Source organism: Malaclemys terrapin, chromosome 6 (assembly GCF_027887155.1).
Source record: "Malaclemys terrapin pileata isolate rMalTer1 chromosome 6, rMalTer1.hap1, whole genome shotgun sequence".
NCBI classification, from domain to species: Eukaryota; Metazoa; Chordata; order Testudines; family Emydidae; genus Malaclemys; species Malaclemys terrapin.
The window spans coordinates 57717645-57726104 of NC_071510.1; positions in this window are offsets into that span (position 1 = coordinate 57717645).

The following is an 8460-nucleotide window of genomic DNA, read 5'->3' on the forward strand; positions in this document are numbered from 1 at the left end:
TAAAACTTTAAATTACAGATTTCACCATGAGCTGGAAACAAGATGGCAGGTTCCCTTTCTTTATTAACATTTTTAAATAGTTGGCAATACACATATTTATAGCTAGATGATGTGATATGTTTTTACAGCTACAGTTTTTCTTAAGGCTGTTTGCAAAGCTAATGTTAGCATTTCTTTGCTAGCCTTTTAAGTATTGCAATCTTAGCCTCATATCTCCTGAAATAAACTGCAGTGGGCTAGGAATATGCATGTCTTTTTTCAGCCTCGAAGCAAAGCAGCAGAAAGATATTGGCCAGATCTTTTGTCTGGATAACTGAAATCCCTTGCTGATAAATCTGTTTCAGACATCATGCCAAGTAGAAAAATCCTTGGTCATGAGTTCATAATAATGACGGATTCACAGCATTGAATACTCAGCTATTCTCAACAGTTCAAACAAACTTTTGGTTTGGAGTAGAGTAAGTTCTGTCACTGTTATAGACTAGTTGCATCTCTGTCTCCATTCTAGTGTCTCTGAGTGCACTCCCACAAGGCCCTGGGCTACAATATTTTGATCAACTGTTCTGACTCAGCATGATGTCAAAACATACCACAAAACTTTTAGTGCACACTAGCAGGGACCACATGGATGGATGACAATCCCTGCGGCCTACAAAACCATCACCAAAGTTCTTCTGTACTGAAGTATAATTTGCATATATGAAATTTTAGATGTTCTTTGCCTCATTTGATTTTCAATATTCTATTTCTGGTCATGAGAGATTTATATGTAACCAGCAGGATGACTGTCCCAAGTCTATCCTGACAATTTGTCTTAAAGGCCTTTTTTTGTTTGTTTGTTTTTTAAATTGGCAGATATCCAAACAAGTGTTAAAGTGCTGTCTAGTCAGAGAGCAGTCAAAAAGCTGCTGTCTTTGGCTGTTTGCACGTATTTGCCATTCCTTTATGTGTTATTTCCAAGCATTACAAATAAACAAAATAAAATGGCTTTGACTTAACCAAAAATCTAAGTCTCAATTTATTCTACATTTTCCCTGGACAACATCACAGAATTGTGTGCCAAACTTTAAGGCTGGGAAACAAATTATAGCAAAATACCATAACAAGCAGCGGCTGGTTAATGGACATGTCAAATCTTCACATAAAGTTGTCTGAAAATTTGGAAGATTATTAAAAAGATCAAATAATGGTTTACAACCTTCACCCTTTGATGTCAGAGGACATTCTCCTCCTGACCTTTTGCAAGATTCCTTAGACTCCTAGTCATGTCTTGTAATTTAAACCAAATTAAAAAAAATTCTTTTGGGAGTTCTTGGCCCTGGGAAGTAAGAAACTTAGCCAAACTGGCTGTGCTAATGAAATCAACATTATGAACCTCATTCAAGCACAGTACTGACCTGGTGTTTTAGCTGATATATCTGCAAACAGTATTGTACTGGTTCACCCATATCTTTCAATGAGTCATGGCCACATGTAATTCAAAGGTATGCTTATTGGTCCAATCCTGATTTTTCATTAAGAAATTCTTTAACAACTAGCTGCTTCCTTGTACTTTGGGATGACAATACAAGTTTGAGTTCAGCAAACAAATGAGGCTCTAATTTGGACCCCGAAATATCCTTTGGTCTCCTGAACTACACCTGAAAGCACTAGGGCTAAGAGTAACTATTTCCTTTGTTAAAAATCAAAGTAGGGGCTTGCTTATGGACCATGGGTCATCTGATTTGGAGTTGGATTTTTTGCAGTTAAATTTGGATTAATTAAATCTTTAAAAAAGTTTAGGCAGGACGGTGGATGGCCAGCAAAAGCTATTCTATCACTGAAAATAAAAGGCTCTGCTCATTTGATAAATCAGTACCACAATGTTATAATTCAAATAATCCAGGTGATATAATATAATATACATAGGAGAACAATTTGGTTTTAGAAGACGGGATGGAAGAGATGGAAGAGTGAACTCTAAATTTGACATTTGCATTTTTGGGAGAGAATATTTTCAAGTTTAATCACAGAAACAAAACTCCAGTTGATGAGTCAAGTTGGTATTGCTGTCTCAATTCAGAGCTTGGTTAACTTCTTCCAAAGTCAAATTAGCTGAAATTGCAGAAGAGACAATGAAAACATCACCCTAACCTTATTGCTCTTACAGCATTTTAAATTTAATATAAAGATTTTTCTTATATGAGGGGCAGGCGACTTCCATTCTACCATGTGGGTGAGTCTACAGTGAATTCTCAGACCCATGCATTCATTACCTTCTACTTGTGCAAGAAATGACATGATTTTTCTGAAAAACTGCACAAGCATATCACTGTACCTGTTGGATGCTAATGGGGAGTATAGTACTAATTTCCACTCTTTTCTACAGATCTAAGTTTCCTTCCCTACAGCTGTTAGCATCAAGTCCTAAACCCACACTTGTTGTACAGTATCTTTTGCATTCCTGCACAAAAGAACAAAATGAGCATGTCAATAAAAAGGCAGCTAAGCAAGAGATTTCTCTGAGCTGGGAGTATCCCTATTTTACCAAGAAAAAGATGTTATAAGTGATTTGGGTAGGAGGCACTGTGATATAATGATTTAGGCATGAACTGGGCTGTAATCCAGTTTCTTCCACTAACTTGTATTATTTTGAGCAACTATTTACACAGCCTTTGAGCCTTATTTCCTTAGCTGCAAAACTGAGATCTATTTCAGGGGGAAGATGTTTGTAAGATGCTATAAAGTATTTAATGCAAATTATGGGAGCCTGGGGCAGAGGTGGGAACAGAAAATAAGTCCATACTCCAGCACATTCTTCTAAGTCATTGTGGCTTTTATTTTGGGGGAGGGGGTCAGGAAGAAGGAAAAGTAGTTATGGGATTGTTATAATTTTTACCCGAGGTCATTTAAAAGCATTTAACTGCAAATAGCTGCATCCCTCTTTATGAAATACACAGGAATTACTAATGGAAACTTCTGCAGCCACTACAATGCATAAGTTTACTGTTTAAAGTCAGTATCTACTTATCCTCCACTCTCTACTCAACCACACTCAGTAATATTTTAACATGCTATATTACAAAACAGGAGACGAGACAACACAGAACCTCATCGTACCCTAGAAAATAGTGCAAAACTACCTCCAAAATCCAAGAGCTGTTGACAGATCCAATATTTAGAAAAAAGATACATACAGTTATACACAAGATGTTAGGTGGAAATAGCCAAAGTTTATGTATTAAAGCCACAGGAAAAGGATTATGATGTAGCAAAACACTTGGGGTGAAATCCTGGCCCCTCTGAATTCAGTGGAAGTTGGGCTATTGACTTCAATAGAGCCAAGATTACACCTCTGGTCAGAAAAATTTATGGGAGAGCTGAAATGTATTATATGTATATGTATTAAATGTATTATAACAGTTCAATAGCAGCTATTAGGGTGGGGAAAAAAGACAAATCAAAACTTTAGTACTCAGTATTACATAAAAAACAGCGGGAAATATAACGCAATGCAAAGATGTGGTAACAGATTTTAAGACTGGAGGAAGTTGGAGGGCAAATAACCACAAACATAGAATGTACACAGTGCAAAGAAGGGTTGCAAGAGGTAACCACTGGAAGACATTAAATAAAAATAGGTAGTATAAATTGGGCAAAAGAACATGCTGGAGAGGAGGTGGGAGTTTAAAGCGAACCTCAAAATAGCAATTATTCAAACTTAAATACATAAGAAAGATAAAACTATCTGGCTAAAATAAGACCTGGTTAAAGAGCTAAGCAATATAACATTGCCTTTCAGTGTCAAAACTAAGAGATATCAACTAGCCATCAAAAAAATGCAACCTAAAACTGAAAGGGGCTAAATAAACGTAGAATCTTTTCTTTTGTCCCTTCTGCAAGCAAATACATTGAGAAAAATATCACTAAAAAATATTTGGAGAGTATTCAAATGGTCTTCACTACCCACTGTACCGGCGGGTAGCAATCGATTTATCCGGGATCAATATATCGCGTCTCGTTAAGATTCGATATATCGATCCCTGAACGCGCTCACCGTCAACTCCGGAACTCCACCAGAGCGAGCGGCGGTAGCGGAGTTGACAGGGGAGCCGCGGCCGACGATCCCGCGCCGTGTGGACCCCAGATAATTCGATCCAAGATACTTCGACTTCAGCTACGCTCTTCGCGTAGCTGAAGTTGCATATCTTGGATCGATTCCCCCCCCCCCCCCCCAGTGTAGACCAGCCCTTTAATTGCTATATTATCCATTTTCAGGAAGTGGGAACAACAAACTTTTTGCAAGGAGAGGGGAAAAAAAATCTATTGGCGAGATTATGAACTATAGAGCAAAGGGGAAAACAGAAGCTAGACATAGTTACCTGCCCAAATGAATATATATATTTTTTGAGAGAGAGAGAGAGAAGATTCCTAATGCTTAGGGTGCTATCCTGGGATTCAGCAAACATGGAGTCAATTCCCTGCTCTACCACAGACTTCCTGCATGATGTTGAGCAAGTAATCTCTGTGCTTCAGCTCCCCATCGGTAAAACAGATAACAATACTTTCCCTACCTTGCAGTGGTGTCACAAGGATAAAGCTTTGTATATAAACTTCTAAGATAGATGTTCAACTCTTGAGTTAATCACTGACTAAACTAGTAGAAGACCCAATAGCTAATAAAAACCTTAAATCAGGAGAAGGTCCTAAAGAGGGGAAAGAGTTTGACATTCTAGATCAGGGGTCAGCAACCTTTCAGAAGTGGTGTGCCAAGTCTTCATTTATTCACTCTAATTTAAGGTTTCACGTGCCAGTAATACATTTTAATGTTTTTAAAAGGTCTCTTTCTATAAGTCTATAATATATAACTAAACTATTGTTGTATGTAAAGTAAATAAGGTTTTTAAAATGTTTAAGAAGCTTCATTTAAAATTAAATTAAAATACAGAGCCCCCCAAACCGGTGGCCAGGATCCGGGCAGTGTGAGTGCCACTGAAAAGGTACACATGCCAAAAGTTGCCTACCCCTGTTCTAGATCAATCAAAAAAAATTAGATGTAGTCAGAGCTCCATGTTTAACACAATTATATGATAATGCAAATGGCTATATAATTCAGTTTTGAAAATTTGCCAAATAAAACCCTTGCTGTGCAGCATAATCCCACAGATGTTGCCACTGCCCAGTCTTAAGTATCTTTGCTTGCCTTCTGCAATTTCCCTCAAAAGGTGAGTTCAATGAAGTTCCTGAGTCCATACAGCTGCCCTTAACGGGGCAAAACAAGAGAAATTTTTGCTAATGAACACTAACAAATGGGAAGTATGATCAACTGTAAGAGTGGAGAAAGCCAGCAGCAGAAATGGGTTCAGTGTTTATAGGGTCAAAAGAGGCTTGCTGGAGACTGTGGATGCCATGTAGCAGTTTAAAAGTGTCACTGGAGCTGCCTGCACCCACGTCCACCATTCTTTCAGACCTGCCTGACAAAATACTGTCCCCAGGCACTAGCAGCAAGTGGGAACTCTCTTCTCCATATTCATTTGAAGGAAATATGAGCTTCTGAAGTTCAGCTCCATACACTTCTATAGGTGCATAAAGTTTTGAATTAAACCTACAGCTGATTCATTCACCACATGCACTCTGTTTACAAGTCTCACATCATAACTCACAACACATAAAAGGATATGAAGTTGTCTTTCAACTGGTTTGCTCATTGTGGAAATATCAAAAAATACCAAGTGGAGACACACAACACTCCTCTTCAGTCCATTTAAAATGCAGTTGCTTAATCTTTTTTGGATCTCATTCTGACCACTTCACTCCTCTCTTTGAGCAATCAGTTCCTCAACAGCCATATGCAATGAAGTGGACCCACAGTCTTGAAGCACAGTGTGCAGTTTTTGATGCAGGAACACATGAGAAAACGACAACCATACTCCCATGTGAGGCACTAGTAAGAGCATCATATGAGACACACCACTGAATTATGTTTTTGGAGAGCCCAGGGCTAGCTGCAGCTAGAAACAAAGGGATAAGCTCATACTACCTTGCATGGCTTCCTACTGATGGATCTTAAAAGACTGGCTAAGGAGATGAGAACATCTATGGGAGGAAGGATGGGAATCACCTTCTTTAGAGAATTTCAACTGGATTACCTATAGCAGGAGCACAGGGAGTCCATGTGGTAGGCTGAGGTCTACTCTAATGCAATCCTGTGCAGTGAAAGCAGGACTCCATATGCCAGATTGGATCATCGTCCATATTATGTCAGGCTAGAGCTGGCTGGAAACTAGAATTCCTATTCTACAGGAAATTCTGAAGTCTTAAATTTTTTTCTTCTTCAGGATCAGAACAACAACATTTCTTGGAGAACTAAATTAGTTTTGCTTTAGAAAAGTCAAAGTGACATTTTGATTTGGCCTTATCAGAATATTTTGTTTCAGTAAAATCAAAATAGTTTAGTTTTTACTATCCATGTGACTTGTGTTTTTATATATCAGTTTACAATAAAGTTGAAATATTTCAGCTAATATATTATGACATGACAAAGCATTCTGTCTTATTTTAAGTTATTTCATATTTTGTTACATAAAATTGATTATTGGTATTCTGATAATTGGTCATTACTATTAAAATTGGTAATTGGTATGCTAATTGTTTTGGTAACCGGTAATTTCCTATTGAAATTGGTATAATAAAACAAAAATATAGCTGGGGAGCCCACCATTCCCCAGCCTGGGTTCCGTCAAATCTGCATTTTCCAATGGAAAATGTTTGGTTGGAAAGTTTTCAACCAGCTCCACATCAGGTATTATGTGAAAGGGGGAACACTTGGGTTGCAGATGTCACAGTTAACTGGACAGCAGCTGCGCGCAGTGGATAGTCCAAGTCTTTGAAATAGGTTCTTCTATCCCAGCTAGCAGATGAGGAAGCGGATTCCTGTCATAGCTGGAGACAAACTGCTATATTTGTGAGCCATCAAATTCATTACATATTGGGTAACTTCACTAAGAAGTTCATTATTTTGTTTCCATCTGAAGACAAAGGAACTTTACTCAAGTGTCTGGGCAGATACAGATTGAATAGAGAGCTTTTAAAAAGCACAGGAAAGAAGAGTAAGGAAAATATTCTAGGCAGGATATTAGAGTACACAGTAAGGATTTAACCTGACAATAAAAGTTTGGCACACTAAACAGTTCTATTAACTTGATACAGTCATCAATTTAATAAACTATTTTCTATCACGTTTCTGTAACATGAGAATATTATGAATAGTTTGTTATAAAGGCTTGATCAGCTTCTGTTTGGAATGACTAGACTATTCAGGAGTGGCAAAGTCAAAGTCATCCTAAGTGAGTGCTAAATAAAATTTATACTACTACTTTTATATTATTAAATATTTATGATGTGGTAGTGCCTAAATGCCTTAAGGCATGGGCCCCATTCTAATGGGTGTTGTACAAACACAGAAGGAAGACAATGTCAGCCCAATAATGCATACAACCAATACATTTAGAAAGTTTCAGTGTCAATCCTGGGAAAGGTAGATTAGTGGGCAGAGTACAGGAGAATCATTCAGTGGTGCAAGGTAAGTGCAGTCTATTATCAGGATGAAGATTACTACATGGACACCACCACCAAACATGATATGATGCTATATAAAAGACAAATGAGATATATAACTAGATAAAAAATACAGTCTGAATTATAAATTGGAACAGTAATCCATAATAAATCCTCCAAGTAGTGAGCCTTGTATCTAGTGATAGTCCATCGGGATCATTATTAGAACAGGCATGCAACAGAAATCAAAATTTACAAGTAACAACAACAAAATGTCAGACGGATAGCCAACAGAAGACAACTAATGCAAAATGACCAGGAAAGTTTAGAACAGACAACCATGTTCAAGGAGAGGCAATTCAATACACAGAAACAAACTGGGAAGGTTGCACAACTACAATTGACACATGGCTAGTAGACTAAATATGAAGTCTGGATGATATTAGTGTGAAAAAAATATTTCTCTAATATTGATCATTGAGAACTAGGGAGATGACACTGTGTAGCCAGACGGATTGCTCCAAGAATGTTACAATGATACCAGATGTATCTCTAACTAAATCTTCAAGTTCAATATGTATATGAAAGAAAGCCTGAAAACACAAAAGGAGCAGTAAAAGCTGTACAAATCTTGGGATTAATGGGCATGCAAAGACTGAAGCTACTAAAAGATGCTGAGAGGAGTAGGGAAAATGTTCAGTGAAAAGGTAGTTATTATAGAGCTAGAAGGGAGTTCAGCCTAGATGTTAAAGTTACAGAAGACTTGTGAGCAACTGAGCAACTTCCCACCATGGGAGACAGTCCAGGTGTATTACTTCAGATATGGTTAAGCAGAATTGATCATGTTGCCATTTTTAGTATCACTACATGACACTACATGAGACCCTGTTGGCTCTTAATTATATTATGTAGGCCAAATAATCA